The following is a 19178-nucleotide window of genomic DNA, read 5'->3' on the forward strand; positions in this document are numbered from 1 at the left end:
CTTGCTTTGAGGTCACTGGCTCCAGGAAAGTTGGTGCAGGTTAGGCAGAACTGGAAGCACTAACTAGGGTTTATTCTGAATGTATGTTTGAATAAATGTTAGCAACGAGGTTCATTGGCAAAAATTCTATTGTGGCATAACCTAGTGAGGGTCACACCAGAAGGAGTAGCAGGTTCATCAGAGCTTGGGTGAAAGCAAAGGGGTTCGCTAGTGAAACTTGAGGCTTCATATATATCCCGGAAAGGTGGATGAGTCAAAGAAGTAGCAGGTTCCCTAATGCTTGTGTGAAGGGTAGGCAGAAGAGATCTATCCGTAGTGAGTGAAAAGTAAATGGAAGTAGTTTACTTGCAGTGAAACAAATTCTTTTCCTGTCTAGACACTTGAGTACAGTGGCGAATGTGTATTCGTTGTTAAATAACCAAGCACTGGCACTTTAGAAAGAAAGAAAGTTTCCGTTACCTTGTGAAGGAGGGAGTCAGTCGCGAAGCTGCTCTGACGTCACTCTGTGCCGCGCTGGGATTGGTAGACGCAACTGGTGTGTAGCGGAGCTGGAATTGTAAAGGAGGGGTGAGTGCCGAAGCGTGAGAACCTGTCTCGCGAAAAGGCCGCGCACCCATTGGTCGAGATTATTTGAATTTGTGCATTTCATTGGTTGTACGAAAATAAAAGACGCATTTGGATTGGAAGTGATTTTGTAAACAAAGTCGCTCGTAGGAATCATATGTGGCATTCATATAGACCGCATACCAGACCTGATCCTCGGTATATGGGATTTGAGAACGATCAGTGGAAAGGTGTTAAAAACGACATAATGTACGGAAATAAGAGAAAATTGTCCCTGGTAAACAAAGTAAAGAATTATTTCAAAAAGGACAAACCCATAAGAACCAGAGAAGGTGTTGTCATTCCGCCACCGAATACTCCCGCATCTTTCATGATGTTCGATAAAGGGTACCACTCGTGTGTATGGTTGGAAAATTGGGCGGAATACACGAAAGATGACGGAGTATTGGCTTTTCCGTTAGAGGGTACATTTAACGGCAGGATTCTATTCAATTTGAGAACCCGAATGAATGATTTACATCCCAGACCTAGATTAACGCAGTACGAAGCCTTAGAGGAATGGGAGATCGAGGCTTTTGAACGAGATAAGCCCCCAATGGATAAAGGGTTAACTAAATTTTATCCGAAATTGAAGCAGGAGACCCGAGACAAAAAGATGAAGCAGTGGAGACAGAATATGATTGTGGAAGGACTGTTTCCAATGATGCCAATGGGTGGTCCTCCTGGGGGGGAGAAGAAGACAGAAAAATGTAAACACTGGGTACCCATTGGAGAGTCGGATGATGAATTGTTAGATGACATGTTTATAAGAAGTCCACCTACTTATAATGAAGGGCACCGACCTTCTAGTGAAGGGGAAAATTCCCGAAGACCTCCTCCCCAGGAGGAGGCCAGGTCTGCAAGTGTGGGAGGGGGTTGTCAAATACCACCCTGTACAGAGAGTTTAGGACCCATAGATACAAGGGATATTTACCCAAGGATTCCAGCCAGTGGGAATGCGAGATACTCACGTGAAAGAGACTTTTGCTCTAGACCTCCCTACGAAGGTGAGGCAAGACCATCAAGTTCAGGAATGCCGTTCTTACAACCTCAGTGTGAGGAAGGACCTAGATCCCTAGGCACAGGAAGTTTGTTCCCAAGACCTAATTATGGTGAAGGACCAAGTGAGACACATCTCACTGCCCCGAGTTATGCTCCCACTCTAACCCCGCAGGTGTTACATGATAAATCCTTAGACAGGTTATTGGAAGAAAAGGAGCGAGAGGCTCTAGCAAAGCAGAGAGCTGAAATAATTCAGAAAATCTCCCAGTTAAATACAAGTCCTGAAGCTTTGACGATCCCAGTAACTATCGGACCCGTGGTTCCGTTGTATGGGGACCGGCAAGAGAGTCCAAAACCTCCAGTCATTACCCCAGTCATAGCACAGCCAAGACCAGAACCCTTAATCGTAGATGACCAGACGAGTGAGTGCGAGTCTGAGGTCTCGCTACTGGATCTGCCCATTAGGGATACAGGGAAAAGGATGCAGAAAAGACATAATCCTTTCAATACGAGGGAGATTCAAATGGAATCGACTTCGGGTACTAAGAGTGTCACGTTGGAGACTTCTGAAGAAATCGAAAGATGGAGTCAAGAATTAGAAAAACAAGTTCCTCAGTCGAAACCTTTAGATCTCTACAAACTGAGAGTAGAAATAGAAGAGCTAATGGCAGGAAATGTAGGATTAGACAGATTAAATACCTACTCTGAAGAAGAGTTGTTGTTTATTTGCAAAAGTCTTACCCGAAATGCCCGAGTACTTCATGAAAAATTGACAGACACTGCTGCTAGCATGGGAATAGATATTTCAAAATCGAAACCTTTGCAGAAACCGTACAGGGCAGATTTCTCAGACAAAGATTTGGAAAACCTGAATGTGTCAGGGAAGAAGGCACAGGTCAAAGAATTATTGACAGTGTTGCAGAAATGGGGCGATGTGGAAAGATGGAAAGCCAGGTGGGCCAAGAAAAAAGATGAGGCTAGGTCTAAACAAGTAACTCCTGAATTTGTATTAAAAGAAGCTGACAAACCAGAGCAGTTATACCCTATGCGCGAAGTGCCAGGTGGAAAATATGTACATGTTCCATGGTCCAGACAGGATATTGTGTCCTTTACAAATCATTTTCACAAAATTACGAGAAAAACCTGTGGACTGGTACAGGCAAGTGGAAAGATTTGTAAAGGTGCAGAAATGCTTATGGAAGGACCTGGATGGGTTCTTTGACATTGCGGTCCCTGTAGACTTATGGACCGAGTGTAAAATAGCCATAGCTTGGCCTAGTGAAGAATACCCGAGGGACTCAAAAACAGGGGAACCCTCTATTGAAGTGATGAAAAAATATGAACAGGTAATTCAACATTTGAAGCAAAAAGTGCCCGCAAAGGAAACTGATTGGACCAAGATAGATAGAACCACGCAGGAAAGGGATGAGACTGTACACTCTTTTTATAAAAGACTATTACAGGTGTTTAAGACATACAGTGGTATAGATAACATCGAGATGAAGGATATGACCCATTTCATTTACAGGTTTGTAAACGGTTTAAGACCCGAAATTTGTCAGTGGATCAAAGATAATAAAATTTGTTGGCAGTCTAAGAAAATGGATGAGGTCCTCCGATACGCAAAGTACTGCGAGGATGAAATGGCAGAAAAGCGAAAGGCTTTGAAGGATAAAGTGATGTGGGCACAAGTGAAATTAGCTGAACAGCAGGAAAAGCAATTAAGTAAATTAAATAAAAATACTCAAAATCAAGGCTCTGGGGGTGGGGGAAAGCCCAAAGTAAAAATGAGCAGAGAAGAAGCTAAAAAGAAATTTCCCTGCCACCGGTGCAGAGAAATTGGGCATTGGCGAGACGAGTGTCCATATTTACAGCATGATAATACCCAAACCCCTGATTTAATTCCACAGACGCAGAATGAAAAACCAAGAAAGACCCAGCAGCAGGTAAAAGTAATTCAATTGCCCCGAGCACCAAAGCAAAATTTTAAGGGAAAATCACCGCAGGGTGACGACGTAGAAATCTGGGGAGGCAATGAGAACAGAAATGCAGCAACTTCGCAGTATTTGTTAAATGACACTTTTCTCTGTGACGACCAGTACTGACGGGGCCTGAGAGGGGAGGACGAGGAGTGTGTACTTGGCGCCTCCTTGCCGGTAGACCAGTCAGGGCCATACATTGAAGGAAAGGTTGATGGAAATGATGTCACCTTTCTGTTGGACACTGGTGCTACCCGTTCTACTGTGAGAACAGCAGACGTTCCAAACCTACCCCTCTCGGGAGAAGCAATCCAAGTAGTGGGGGTATCTAATTAATTGATTAGTACACCCGTTACCGAGCCCATGGAGATTTCAATAGGGAACTTTAAAGAAATGCACAGATTTGTCGTTTGTGATACCAGTCCAGTAAACTTACTGGGACGTGATTTGTTGTGCAAAATGAACTGTACTATCTTTTGCACACCAAAACGCGTTGAAATTCAAACCCCAGACGAAGATGGCATTTACAAATTAATGCTAATCAGACCTGACTCAGAAATTAAACGGATGACTATACAAGACTTACCTGAAGAACTTCAGCAGACAGTGAAACAAGAACTATGGGACTTTACTGGAAAGGATGTAGGATTAATGGCAAATGTAGATCCCATACAAACAACCATGAAAGAAAATGCAGTTTACCCCAATACCAAGCCCTACAGAATGAGTGCCGAAGTGAGAGCAGGAGTTGCCATTGAAATACAGAAATTGCTAGAAGCAAACATCATACAAGAAGTGATGAGTAGTCCATGTAACTCACCCATAACTGGAATTAAGAAACCTAGTGGCAAATACAGAGTAGTGCAGGACCTGAGAAAGGTAAACAAAATTGTGGTTCCTTGCTGTCCTATTGTCCCGAACCCCGCAGTGATCCTGTATCAGATTCCCTGGGATGCTGAGTGGTTCACTGTGATAGACCTATGTCACGCATTCTTCTCGATCCCATTGCATCCAGACAGCAAATTTCTTTTCTCATTTGCTTTCAACAGTCATGTGTATGTTTGGAATCGTGTCCCCCAGGGGTACACAGAAAGCCCCTCTATCTTTAATCAGATCTTGAAAAAGTGCCTTGAATCTTTAGTCTTACCTGGAAAGTCTGTTCTGGTGCAATATATTGACGACCTCTTGGTGGCGTCCAAAAGTCATAGGGATTGTGTGATTGACACCATTGCTTTACTGCACCACCTAGGTGAAAAGGGACGTAAAGTGGCCCCTGAAAAATTGCAGTTCTGTTCAAAATCAGTAAAATATCTGGGGCACCAGATAGAAAAAGGCGTCAGAAAAGTCACCTCAGAGAGAGTCAGAATAATTCAAAAGATGCAGTTACCCCGTACTCAGAAAGAAGTCAGAATGTTCCTTGGAGTTGTAGGCTACTGCAGGCAATGGATTGTGGGATTCGCAGTCCTGGCAAAGCCTTTGATAAAAATGACAAAGAAAGGAGCACAGGACCCAGTGGAATGGGATGATGAAAGCTTAACAGCATTTACTAAATTACGAGACTGTCTGTGGACAGCCCCTGCTTTAGGGATGTCTGACTATTCTAAGGAGTTTGCCCTGTTCTGTGACACACGACACAATTGTGCATTGTCAGTCTTAACCCAGGAGCATGGGTTGACTAGACGCCCAGTGGCATATTTCTCTGCCACTTTGGATCCAGTGGCTGCTGGATTACCTGGATGTCTGTAAGCAGTAGCTGCAACTTGCACGAGTTTAGAACAGAGTGAATCCATTGTCATGGGACATCCTGTAACTGTCTATGTTCCACATGCAGTTGTGATTTTACTGACCAGGACCAAGACCCAGTATCTCACCCCTAGTCGGCTGACTAAATACGAGAGGATTCTCGTGGGTGCTACAAATGTAGTCATCACTAGGTGTAATATCTTGAACCCAGCCACCCTACTCCCTGACTCAATGATTGTAGAAGCTGAGGGAGAGAACGAGCATGACTGCATTAACCTGACAGAATTCAGTACTAAACCCTGCCCAGACATTAAAGAAACACCTTTGCCTGTACATTATGAGGAATGGTTTGTGGATGGCTCATGTATGAGACACGAACTGGTGGGCCCAAGTGCTGCGTATGCTGTGGTCGCGTTAGACAAAATTAAAGAAGCATCATGTTTATTTGGAGTAAAGTCTGCACAAGTAGCCGAATTGATTGCATTGATAAGAGCTTGCAAATTGGGAAAAGACAAAAGAATAACAGTGTATACTGACAGTCAGTACTGTTATGGGGTTGTGCATGACTTTGGCCAATTATGGCTACAAAGAGAATTCCTGACTTCATCAGGTACCCCCATTCGAAATGGAAGGGTTGTACAAGATTTACTGGAGGCAATCCAATTACCAAAAGAATTAGCAGTGGTCAAATGTGTTGCCCATAAAAAGGGCCTTGACGCTGTATCTTTGGGAAATGATTTTGCTGATCAAGTGGCAAAGCAGTGTGCTAGGGATCGCATGTCAATAAATATTAAACTGGGAGGGACTGGAAACAGCTGCCAACTTATGGTGTTTGAAGAAGTGCCTACCTGGGATGAGGCGAGTGATTGGCAGCATGCTGTGCCATCGAAAGAGAAAGAGAAGTGGAGGAAATGTGGTTGTCGACCAAGAAGTGAGGATGGTGTAATTGTGGGCCCAAATGGTATGCCTCTGTTACCCAGACACCTGCTCGCCTCTATGGCTAGGTTGATACATGGAAATTCACACACTGGTAGGGATGCCATGGTTCTGGTGTTTCAACAAACCTGGTATAATCCGAAGTTCAGGAAAGTAGCGGAATCACTTTGCCAGAGGTGCTTGACATGCCAGCAATTCAACCCTGGGAAAAGAACAGTAGTTGAATTAGGAAAAATTGGGAAATCAGGGGGTCCCTTTGTGAGAGTACAGATTAACTTCATCACCATGCCTCGTTGCGAGGGGAAGAGATATGTCCTTGTCATTGTCTGCCTGTTTTCAAAATGGGTGGAAGCCTACCCTGCCAAACAGAATGACGCCCTAACAGTAGCAAAATTGTTACTACGGGAATTGATACCTAGGTTCGGGGTTCCAGTCACTATTGAATCAGATAGAGGCGGACATTTTCAGAATGAGGTAATCGATCAGCTCTGTAAAGCATTCGGGATCAAACAAAAGATGCACTGTGCATATCGTCCAGAGGCTTCTGGAGTAGTAGAGCAAATAAATGGCACTATAAAATCGAGATTAGCAAAAATGTGTGACTCTACCGGCATGAACTGGATAACTGCCTTGCCTCTTGTTCTGATGGGACTCAGAAGTATTCCAGACCGGAAAACAGGCCTGAGCCCACATGAAATCCTGATGGGAAGAGTGATGAGACAAGCGTGGGTTCCAGGATACAAACTGTTAAGCATTACTGATGATTTGGTACTTGAGTACTGCAAGCAACTAGGTGACCAAGTGCGTTCTATCTCTCGCCAGATTGGGGAAGACGCCGTCGCCAACCCAACAACTCCAGTTCACAAATTGGTTCCTGGTGACTGGGTTAGAATCAAGAAGCATACTCGTTCGAGTTGCCTTGCACCGAGGTGGGGAGAAAAACGCCAAATAATACTGGTAACCACGACGGCGGTGAAGTGTGCAGGCGTTCCCAAGTGGATCCATGCCAGCCATACACAGAAGGTAATTCCAGACGAGGAACCTGGAGCTGAAGGTTGTCCAGCTGAGGGGTCTGCCAACGTCGGTCCTGAAGTAGCTGATGACGAACAGCCGAGCACCAGCCAAGATGATTGGATACCCATAATCGATCTAACTGAAGACCCAATCAGAACAAGAGAGCGAACCTACGAAGATAGAGAGTGGAATAGAGAGGTCGAGATAGGCACAGGCGAAGACCCTCGGATTATTGAGATTCATGTCAAATCTGAGGACGAAGAGGAAGGTCAGACAGGGACAGAGCAAGTGATCGACACACCTCCACTAACTCCTGAAATTGAAAAGGGACAGGCTTGAACTAGTGTAAAAGTTTGAGCAGAAGAAAATCAAGGGATCGAAGTGCTTGAACAGGATCAGATAGAATTAGAAGAACGTGTTCAGGACACAGAAACAGAGACATTCGAAAGCCAAAACCAAAAATTCACCTGAACCAGGCCAGCTTAGTAACCAGGCAGAAGAAATAGATACAAGACCTGGGGCTAGTCAGACAGGAAGGGAAGAGACAGAAGCAGAAGTGCCACAAACAAATGAAAATAAAAGAGCATTAGAAGAAAGCCAAATCACAGTGCCAGCCAAAAGACTCAAGAAAAAGAAAAATATCGAACCAAGATATATTAAAAGACTGAGACTGAGAATAAAAACAGTCGAAGAGAAACTTGCAGACAGAAGGAAAAGTCCACGAATTACAGAGCAAGCTGGAGAAAGCTCCAAAAGAAGGAGTGATCGAATAAAAAGACTGAACGAAAAATACCAGGATCCTGAATGGACATACTTAGTTTTGGAGGAATTTGAGGATCTTGATATCTCTGACGAAAGTGACGGAGAACACATTGCTGATCTGTCTGCCGAAGAAGACGAACTGACCTGAAGTTGTGCAGAGTAAGCTACCTGTGCAAAGTTACAAAGAGGGGTTGAAAACTTCTTCTGAGCAAAATGTCTGATTCAAGAGTGAATGGAAGGCCTGAACGCAGTTGTTGCAAAACATGCTGCAAAGTATGTATATGTAGTGTAGCTATAGTAATAATAGTTTGGATAGGATTAACAGTTTTTATTCCTTTTATGGCTAATATTGACCCTACTCTACTACTGACACTGAAGAACTGACAACACGAAGTGTAGAAAGACGTGAAAAGACACTCAGAAAAACAAAACGAGACTTAGAAGCATCAGATGAGGAAGGACTACATTACCACGGAGTTAAGAACCAGACTCATTTAAATGTTTTTGCAAACTTATTAGTGCATTATGTAGAAACTATGGAGATAGAAGACTGCTATGTCTGCATGAAGCTACCTACTTCTGTAGCTGAAGGCGTGACTTATCATCACCTACCCTTAACTTATGGAATTTCCTGTAGTATTTTAGCAAGCTTATTTTACAAAAGAGGACCGTTACAGTACTATTACTCTAACAATGACATGATATTTTCTGAACTCCCTATACGTGGAAATCTTAATCCTGTACATACTAAAAGTGACGTTACACGTTATATGGGGGAATACTTTCTGACTATATGTACCATAGACTTAAATGAAGCACACAGAGACAACTTGACCTGTTCATTACATGAACAAGAGAACATTTTCCTAAATATGGCAGAGAAAAGAAGGGAGAGTTTCCAAAGAAAGGCAAATGATAAAAAGCAGAAAACTCCAAAATGGGCCGAGAACATGGAAAGCACCTCAAATGGTGGAGCTGGTCCTGCTTTGTTGCTGGATTTCGAAAGGAAAGGGAAACTCTGTCTTCACCGCGAGAGGACTAGTTATTATAATAACATTTTCATTGGTTCCAGTCAATGTGAACACAATTACAAGGTAATTGGAGGTTGGGGTTTCAAAAATGGGTCAGAACCTGTGTTTCCCGGAATTTATTATATATGTGGAAACAAGGCCTATTTCAAATTGCCGGATCACTGGTATGGAAGCTGCTACTTTGGCATTGTTTTCCCGAGAATATACCATCTATCTATCTATCTAAGCATTTGTATAGCGCGCTACTCACCCGGAGGGTCTCAAGGCGCTTAGGGAGGGGGGGGGTCCGCTACTGTTCGAACAGCCAGGTCTTGAGCTGCTTCCTGAAGGCGAGGTGGTCCTGGGTCAGGCGGAGGTGGGTCGGGAGGGAGTTCCAGGTCTTGGCGGCGAGGTAGGAGAAGGACCTTCCCCCTGTGGTGGCTCTTCGGATGCGGGGGACGGCGGCGAGGGCGTGAATGAAATTGCTGGAAGGAATGAAAACACTAATGGCTTAGTGCGTAGCAAAAGAGAAAGCGTAGGTGAAATAATGGGTAGTATTTTTAGTGCACTGATACCTGGGGTGGGAGTGGTTCTGAACACACACAGAATTTGCAAATTGTCCACAATAGTGGATGTGCTGTCTACTGACACAGCTCATGGATTTCTATTGGTCAATACCGAAATGGTTGCGATCAGATCAATGGTTTTGCAGAACAGACTTGCGCTTGATACCTTATTAGCAAAAGAGGGCGGAGTCTGCCAGATGCTAAAGGCGCAACATTGTTGCACTTACATACCGGACAAAAGTGTACAGATCAAAAGATATGTGAAAAACATTACTAAATTGGAAAAGGAACTTAAACCACTGGAGGTTGACAGTGCCTGGAAGAGACTTGTTGATGGTCTCTCCAATGTAGGTCATTGGTTTGCTAATTTAGGTAAAAGCTTATTGTTTAAGATACTGATGCCAATTGGAGTGATAGGCTTCATCATTTTCCTCATATTCGTCTGTTGCAAATGTCGCAAACACACAAAGAAATACACTATGAATAGTAGAGGTGTGAAAAGGAGTGTGGATGAACTTGAATTGGAAGGCTTGAATAATCAGATTTATAAAAAGGTGAAAAATTCTCACCCCAATAAAGAAGTGAAAGAGAAAATGAATCGCCTGTTAGAAGAGTTTGAGATGTACAAGGTGTGAGAGAAGTTGGCATCTGGTTCTATTTTGTTTGTGATGATAGTAAATATCATCAAAGAGGGGATTGATAGAGCAAGAATTTGCATATTACCCGACTTGCTCGAGTCATGAACCTCGAATTTGTTATAACCCGGTAATCCAATTTGTTTGTTTACTAATTTTATGTATTTTTGAATGTGTGTGTGTATCTTAGTGACGCTTGCCTATGTGTTTTACTAAAACAATTAACTCTTGTCCATAAAATGGCCGCCGCTTTGGATTTTGCTTCTGCGCATGCGTTAGTCACACTCACGTGACGTGACGTAGTTGCAGTTCTGGAGGGAAAGGGTGCGCATGCGTAATAGCCTCAAGATGGCTGTCGGTGTATTAACGTGGTGAAGCTTGTGCAGATGCTCTCGTGTTATTGTATGTTGCACTAATCTATAATTGCATGGTATATTTTTATAAGTAAGAAATATAAAGTAGTTACTCATGGTATACGGTACCTTCATTTATTTCTATGTTTTAATTTGTTCTCGCTTACTTTTCATGTATCCACGGCATGGAGGGTTGATGGGATGCTTGGGAGTCCATTTTGAAGTGCAGTACTGCGCAGGACCAGGAGTGGCAAAGTGGCATTGACTAAGTGCCAAGTGAAAGACTCTGCCAAGATGTGCCTGGGAAGATGCACCTTCACCCAGCCAGAGAAACAGATTTTGTACTGCATTTGTAACATTTGTATATCTTCCTATTGTATTCTGTAAAATATGTCATGGGAACCCAAAATCTGCTAGGCGGTTCCCTAAGATGGATATTTAGGCTTACAGTAGTCTGTTCTGATTGGTGTGTTAACTTATCCTACTTGAGGACCAATTGAAATTGGGGATTCTGACACTTTGCAACATTGGGGGGTGGTACACTGACCCAAAAACAGTATAACTAGCCTAGGTTTAGCTAGAGAATTTGTCCGACTTGTCTGAATAGCTGACCTGTCACTGACCCAACGCACTCAATAGGTGACTGAATTTACAGAGCGCTGCGGAGCACTCTGTCCGAATTTGACCATAGACTCAAAGGTTTTACTAAACCTTAAGTGCTTGCGGAGCACTTTGCTGGGGAGTTCGCTAACCCAATCGGGGTTCTGACTGATAGCTGCAGAGAGGGTGGAGCGCAGGCGTTGCTTCCAAACTGCGGGTGCTGGTCGTATCCTGGTGGTCCTGTCCTGATCCTAATCTGGTTTTCCTGTCCTGTCCTGGGGTGTCCATTCTGCACCTGCTGTCCCATTGATGACTGTCCTTCCGTGGGGTATTTCCTGTCCTTGACTGATCAGTGGCCAGGGTTGGTTTTCACACCATTCTAGGTAAATATATTGCAAGAAACCTATACTGCACCTTTCTATTTTTCTGTCTTTGCTTCAATAAAGACATACCTTTGCATACGTTAATTTTCCATGCTTTCCGCAGTCTACTATATGAAAGTCAATTGCATCTATTTTCATAGCATGTTCCTATGTTACCCTACCTTTTAGAGCATTTTCTTTCCATTACTGTCTATGAATTATAAATGTGGTTTATAAGTTTCACCTGCATTCTGATTTGAAGTAATGTTGTTAGAGTTATAGCGTGTTCCACTTTTCACTCTTTCTATAGCTGTTTAGGATTCCAAATTTCCCATTTATATTCATGAAGTATGTCCAAATAGTGTAATTTTATACGTGCATAAGCTTGCCCATTTATAGATGTCCATTCTTGAGTTGCATTTTTACTCTATTTAGCGTGTTCCCTGTCTCACTATTATTTTAGAAAACCTAAATGATTGCCCTTACATTGTTTCTTTATGGTTATATGCTTTTCGTTATCTTGCTTATCGACTGCCTTTTAACTGTAAGCCTAATGCTCTTAGAATCTGATTACTAAGATAAAAATCTTAAAACTTTCCAGTTGTCCGTGGTCATTTGATGAATATCAAAAGTTTATGAAGTTGGGTTAGTATTTTTGTCTGCCTTTCTTCACAGCTAGCTCCCTGATCTATAGTGGTCATAGGTACCCGTAACGGTGGATGGTAAGTCGGGTACACTAGAATACAATAGGAAGGAATCAGGGTTACTGGTGGTAGGTTTGTGAGGTCACCTGATTAATGTATATGGTGAATTGAAATTTATGGGCCCGAAAACTATATGGTGAAATTGTTGGTCGGGTGACCCACGATCTCTATCATATATCTATCTATAACCTTTGTTGGAACTGTCATGAACAGAAGGGAGACTTGGCACACCTCATTTTTCACTGTCCCAGAGTTAGGACCTTTTGGGAGAGAGTCAGGGATTTCATATACAACATCCTAGGATACTCACCACCTATACACGTCCATAGTGTAGTGTAGTCACGGCGTTCATGGAGCCAGAACTCCAGTCACAAGTTGATAGCCATCTGTTAGACCTCCTATTCACAGCGGCGGTAAAAATGATTCTTTCCAACTGGAAAGACACAAGGAAAGCGACTTTCAAGACCTGGTTCAACTGGATAACTTTCCTAAGGGGGCGGACAACATAACTTTAAAATACTCCCCCGGGATGCACTCAAAAGGAGAGATGTGGCATACACTAGACAGCTTCCTTGTATCTCATAAACCGCCTTAGGCAGAAAGCACATCTCCAAAATATTGTATCTATCCACCTCCCAACACAAAACTAGGGGACCCTGGTATTAACTAAATACCACTTCCCTATCTCTCATCCTTTCTTTCTCTACCTTTTTCTTTTTCCTCGCTCGAAGGTAATGCAATATGTCTCCACTCTAGTAAAGCCACGGGCCACGAATAGTTACTTTAGTTGTTGATGCCTTAACATATGTTGTGTAACATATGTTGTGTAAGCCAAATATAACTGCAACAGCACAATAACAATGTCCTACATTGCCTTCTCTTTCACTGTCTTGTATAACAAAAAAATTATTTTCTAATAAAAATTGTTGAAATTAAAAAAAAAAAACACGGAATGGAAGGATTACCTTTCTCTGAATTAGCTTCCAGTACTGACTGAGCATGCATTTGAATACTAAAGAAATTATCGAAATGCAAAATAACTTAATGGTGAGGAAGTTAAACTGCATTTACCATAATACATTGTGGAAGGACCGATGGATCGTGTGAGAGTGAATTACACCTGTGAAAAGTTACCAGTTTCAGAGAGGATTCGGAGTCAGGAAAGGTTACTCTCAGTGGGCCGATGGCCTGACTTCATTGACTTCATTGACTGAGCTTGTTTTATTTAATATTAAAATAAACATTCCTCCAGGCATCCCTTCAGTCATGCGATGTTAGCCATTGTATTGAGTGTGAAAGACAAACCCGACTGACTACTTTTTATTTAAGAACTGGGATGAACTAACATGCAACTGATATTAAAAGGCAGTGGTGTGACTAAAGAGCAAGATATGCGCATTGTGAAACCGCGTCATCTGCTTCATGCAGGCACATGGCTGAGTGCTTCAGGAGGTGTGTAAACATAAAATTACACAACTGTAAAAATTCACCTGTGAGGAAACGCGATACTCATGTCGTCGTAGCACCAAAAAAGGTTGAAAGTACAATCGCTGTTACGGACCTTGTTTCTGGAGGCCGCGGGTTCGGCGTAGCCAGCGTCGGATTGGCAGCGCGGGCAGCGGCCATTGCCTGAGGCGGGCAGGTATTCTCAGCTGTAGGTGACGTCAGAACTGTTGCCCGTCCGGATTGGCCCCTGACTGGCGCGCGACCTTAACGGCTGCTGCAACGTCAGAGCGAAGTTTGGCGCTTGTTATAACCAACTGCTGAGAACGGATGGCCTCATTGTCCTGCGCAGTAGGACAGTGGGCCACGCGCAGCGGGCACAGCACGTGGAGGGTCTCCTCCCATCCCGAGTCTCTGAGGTGAGACTGTGAGGCCACAGTGAGGCCAGTCTGTGCTCCTTTTGAGCGTCACAGCTAGCATTAATGTTATCTGGGGGTGGGGTGAGAAGGGGCTGTACGGGGAGTCAGAGAAGTGGTGGTCGTCTAAGAGGCTCTGCATGTGCCTTGAGCCCCAGGTGCCCACTGCCACCATGTCATATTAACTGGGAGGGGACTCCTGCTCTCAATTGAGAACAAAAAATAATACCAACAACCAAAATGTGCAAAAGGAGAAATTTTCGACAACTCATAACAATTATTTGTTCAAAAGCATTACTGACTTACTGTGAGAAATGTTCACCCTGGGACAAAATGACATAGGGAAGGGAGAATGGACACGGCTGGAGAGCAGCAAAATGGACTGAGCGAGGAGTGCAATGTGGAGAGAGACAAAGGGAGAAGTGAGACAACAGAGTGGAGAAGAAGGACAACAATATGGGGAAGTTTAAAAGGAAAAGAAAATCAAGGGAGAGAAGAGGGGGAAAGAAAAGTGGGAAAGGATGTGGCACAATATCTAGATCTGCTGACTTAGGAACAGGGCAACTGGGTTTGAGTCTTGGCGTGGGGTCAACATCCTGTGATTCTGGGAAAGTCACTTAATCTCCCTGTGGATGAAAAAAAGTGTTCTTGTATAATGTAACTGACGCCCCAATACCTTTGGGTAGAGTTTTCACTATATAAAACTGCAAAATAAAAGTGAATAGCAATGGAAATGATGGAGCAGCGAGGAAGACAGAAGTGTGTGTCGAACATTTCCTGGTCTAAGAGGAAAACAAGCATTTGCAATGCAATAGGTCTCGCATTACTGAAAGTTTGAGCTTTGGCGTTGTAAATTATAATGTTTGTTAGATTTTTCTTTTTTGTTGTTAAAAAAATATCCTAGCAGAAGCATATTTAATCAAAGAAAATCCACAAAGCATGAAAAGGGTCCAGTATCACAGGCTGTTACTAGGTGTCCCTGTGGAGTTGTAAACTGGACCTCTATTGGCCACATATGGCACTGCACCCTTACCTATACTACTGCTGGGACATATTTTAACAACATAAAAATCTAATAAACATTATTATTTGCAACTCAAATAGCTGAAACTTTCAGTAACGCGAGACCTTTTGCATTGCAAAATCTTGTTTTGTTCGTTTTACTTACAGCTAAGGGAACATATTAAAATCAGATAATCCATTGCATGGCATTTAGAGCTTGTTAAATAATGCCTGCAATTCCCTTTTGGTGGATTAACAACTAAGGAAAGGGATGACAGGTGCGAAGGCAAAGATGTCCCTTGTGGGTCTGCCCACAGACTTTCACAGTGAGTGCAGGACACTCAGAAGCCATTGGGTCCAAATTGAACAATTGACTTTAGTCAAAGGACTTTTTAAACATACAACTTTACATCCTGAAGATGGTCTGATGGATAATTTTGCCACAACAGACCAAAACGTCGACATCTGCATCTATTTCCCTAACATTTGTTGTACAATAGTGAAAGTTTTCTGTATGTTCAGATCCTTCACTCATCTGACTATTTGGAATAGATATCTGTGTTCATGATTTGTAGATAGTTTTACACACCCTTGATTATGCTGAATTGTTTTTGTGACTGTATCCTTTTCAATTTTATCGAGATTAAAAAACTCTTTGTACTTTTGGAAAAAGACTCTCCTGTGCTTTCGAAATTTCCCTCTATTCATTGATTGTACATGTTTTGAATAGTTTCATCTATGTTTAGATTTTTTCAAGGGTTCGAGACCATTTGGGGTTGAACTTAAAAGTAATTGCATATATCATATACTGGAGTAAGTATTTTCAAAAAAATCCCTAGTAGGCATCTTTGTACTCATTATGAATCTAGGTATCCAGCACTGAGTTAGAAAAGTAATGTAAAAAGTAACTTACCTGTAAATTACTGAAAAAGCCAATTCATTTCAATTTACTATATTTGCTAAGTATTGCAACCTACTGCATCCCCTGTAAATCAAACAAAGTACAAGTCCTATTGCATTTTCAACAGGTTCTACAATCAGCAACTTATTACTGTAAATTATTTAATGCTTACCTGTGCCCGGCTTGCTTGGTTCTAAAATAAAACAACAGTATATTGTTTTATACAAAAACAATTGGCCTAGAGTTCGGTGCTTGAGTGTGTGAAATCATTTGCTGACTGAGTGTGTACATCAAATGCTTAGCTCTGTCCTCTGATACTGCCTTACTGCTCGAACACTCTACCACAAATAGAGAGTAAGGTTCTAACTAACTTTAACCTCTGCCTACCTCTGGGGTCACCTGGACTCTATACACACTATACCTCATTTTGGTGTAGTATATATAGAGACAGTTTCCTACATGATCAAACCATGAATTTAAAAAAGAACTAAATAGAAATTCATAAATGAGATTCAAATAAGCCAGAATTAGTAAAAAAAGAAAAAAGGCTTTGCAGTTTTTAAGGTTAGAACGTTTCACTACATGGAATCTGTGCACTTTACCAAAAGTCCCAAAATAGATGATAGCAGTAGACAGTTAATTTCAACAACTATTAGAACATTGGAATGTTGGGAGCTCCATTGAAGACAATGCAGCTCCAGAGATCTGTATTCACTAGTAAAGGCCCTCTTATCTGAGTGTTCTAAACTCCACAAGCTGCCAAGAGCAATCCATTCTATTGTTTAAAATCAAGGTCAACTCAACAGTCAAGCCAAGGTGAAGAGCTGAGCAGTAGCAATGGCAAATCCTCTAAGATATGTACAGTTTTGTAAAAAGCCTCAACAAATATCTTTCAATTTATTTGGACACCTTTCCATTGATGAATGGGTAGATAAATCTGCTGGAGTTCAAATGGAGAAGACTGGAAAACGTCACCAAAACTTTGCTGCTCATGAACTGGATATACTTGAAGAGCAGAGGGCTGAAACCAGCACTAGAACAGCAACAAAATGGGCGACTCAAATATTCAGAGACTGGTTAGTAGAAAATGGGTATCAGCCGGACTTTGAGATGAAACCACTGCCTGAACTCTGTAGCCTTCTGAGACATTTTTATGCAGAGGTAAGAAATGCTAAGGGGGAATGTTACTGTAATCAAAGCCTTATATCAGCAAGGGCTGGACTAAATAGACAAATTAATAATCCTCCTTTTAGCAGAGCTGTTAATATCATGCATGATGCTGTATTTGCACCCGCTAACAATGTGTTAGTAGCAATTTTAAAAAAACAACGTAGAGAAGGTAGAGATATCAGTATAAGAAAATAATTTATCTCAGCACAGGACTTGTCATTGATAAAACACTGTGGTATCTTGAAATGTGGTATCTTGAAATGTGATGAACCTATTTCACTGCAGTACAAAGTTTTTTTTGATACCCAACTACACCTTGCAAGACGTGGCAGGGAAGGATTACGGGAGTTGCCTAAAAATGCTTTCACCTTCCAAATAGATGAAAACAACCAAGAGTATGCAACCTTAACTTTTAACGAACAAACAAAAAAACACAAAGAAATAGATGAGAAATTAAGATACCAAAACAGAGGTCACATCTATACCCAGCCAGGCAATGATATGTGTCCTGTGAAATCTTTGAAATTTTATATTTCAAAATTGCCCAGAGATTGCACATACTTCTATGTTCAACCAATGAAACTTACTGTGGAGGATGCTGCATGTGCCTCTGTTTGGTATTTCAAAAAGCCTCTAGGAAAAAAACACAATTGGAGGACTAATGAAAGAAATCAGCAGAAAAGCAAGTTTAAGTCGCATTTACACAAACCATTGTCTGCGCGCTACAGCTGTGCAATTGCTTGCAGATAATGGTCTAGAAGCTCGACAGATTATGGCAGTCACTGGCCACAAAAGCGAAACCAGTGTACAGAGTTACTGGAAAGCTTCATCTGAAGATCGAAATATATGGTCCACTGTACTAGCAAATGCAGGTGACAATACCAAGAAAAAAATATCTGTCAAAAACATAAATGGGCCAGAAACTTGTGCAGAAATAGAAGGCAATTCTTCTTTGAAGATGCCAGGGAGCAGAGCAGATCTCAATAAGGAAAAAATTATTAAAGATGTTTTTTCTCACTGTAACATCACATTTAATGGCAATGTACAATTTGTAATGAAATGAAACCTTATAATTGAAAACTTACTGTAACAAATTATTTCTAATGGTTGTCATGCTTTGCAAAGTTCCTTCTTTTCCAAAAGTATTAGTGTGCATGTATACTCCTAAATTTGAAACTTGTTATTCCATGATTTAGTACTGAAATTGTAGTACAAGGTGATGTTAATGGTGTAATAAATAATATTTTTTCACAAACTTAACGGTCTGTTGTTTTTTATTCTCCTTATTTGAATACAGTTTTATATAGCGCAAACTAGACCCGAAAATATCAGGTATCAGAGTGCTTTACATGAGAACCAGTTTCTTTTACAGATGGACACATTCATTGTTGTAAGACACAGGGAGTTTAAGTGATTTGCCCAGAATCACAGGATGCTAAGCGTCGTTGCTGAGATTTGAACCCTCCCTTAGCCAGCTCAGTTGCCATTATGGTAATATAGAGGTTAAATGTCTTATTTGGTCAAATGCCCCTCAGTATTTTAAACCTCCAGTCTACTTTCCAACTTCAAGATTATGTTTTATTTTTTTCACAGTTGGATATGTAGGTTAGGCATAGGGCTTGTTATGTAGCCTAATGTCTCACATTCCCCTTTAAATTCCAAATAAAAAATACATTGAAATATACAGTTTCTAAGAGACTGCCAACACACGTATGGTTTTTCATCTAGATCTAAAACTAGGTTTAAACAAAATGCAACCTGGGAAGGTCTGCGACACATTTAAAATTATTAAAATAATTTGTTGCACATTTCAAGCCGCCTTTATTGGTGGTGGCATGATGTTTTCACGGACGAGAGCCCAAGTTAAAAATTAAGCACTTGTTCGGTATTTTCCTTCCATGTGCGAAGCATCGTCTGCAGCTGAAGAATACTAAACTTAACGATTGGCAAAGCCCCTTCTGACATAAAACGAAAGTA

General features: G+C 41.8%; 1 long non-coding RNA gene across 1 annotated transcript in view; it reads right to left on the reverse strand.

Annotated features, from left to right (window-relative positions):
• Positions 1 to 13937, reverse strand: part of LOC144821848 (uncharacterized) — a 148729-nt gene extending 134792 nt beyond the window's left edge. Inside the window, exon 1 of the long non-coding RNA XR_013608471.1 lies at positions 13760 to 13937. This is a non-coding gene — a long non-coding RNA (uncharacterized LOC144821848). The remainder of the gene's footprint in view (positions 1 to 13759) is intronic.
• Between the last annotated feature and the right edge of the window lie 5241 nt (positions 13938 to 19178).

Source organism: Lissotriton helveticus, chromosome 2_2 (assembly GCF_964261635.1).
Source record: "Lissotriton helveticus chromosome 2_2, aLisHel1.1, whole genome shotgun sequence".
NCBI lineage: Eukaryota > Metazoa > Chordata > Amphibia > Caudata > Salamandridae > Lissotriton > Lissotriton helveticus.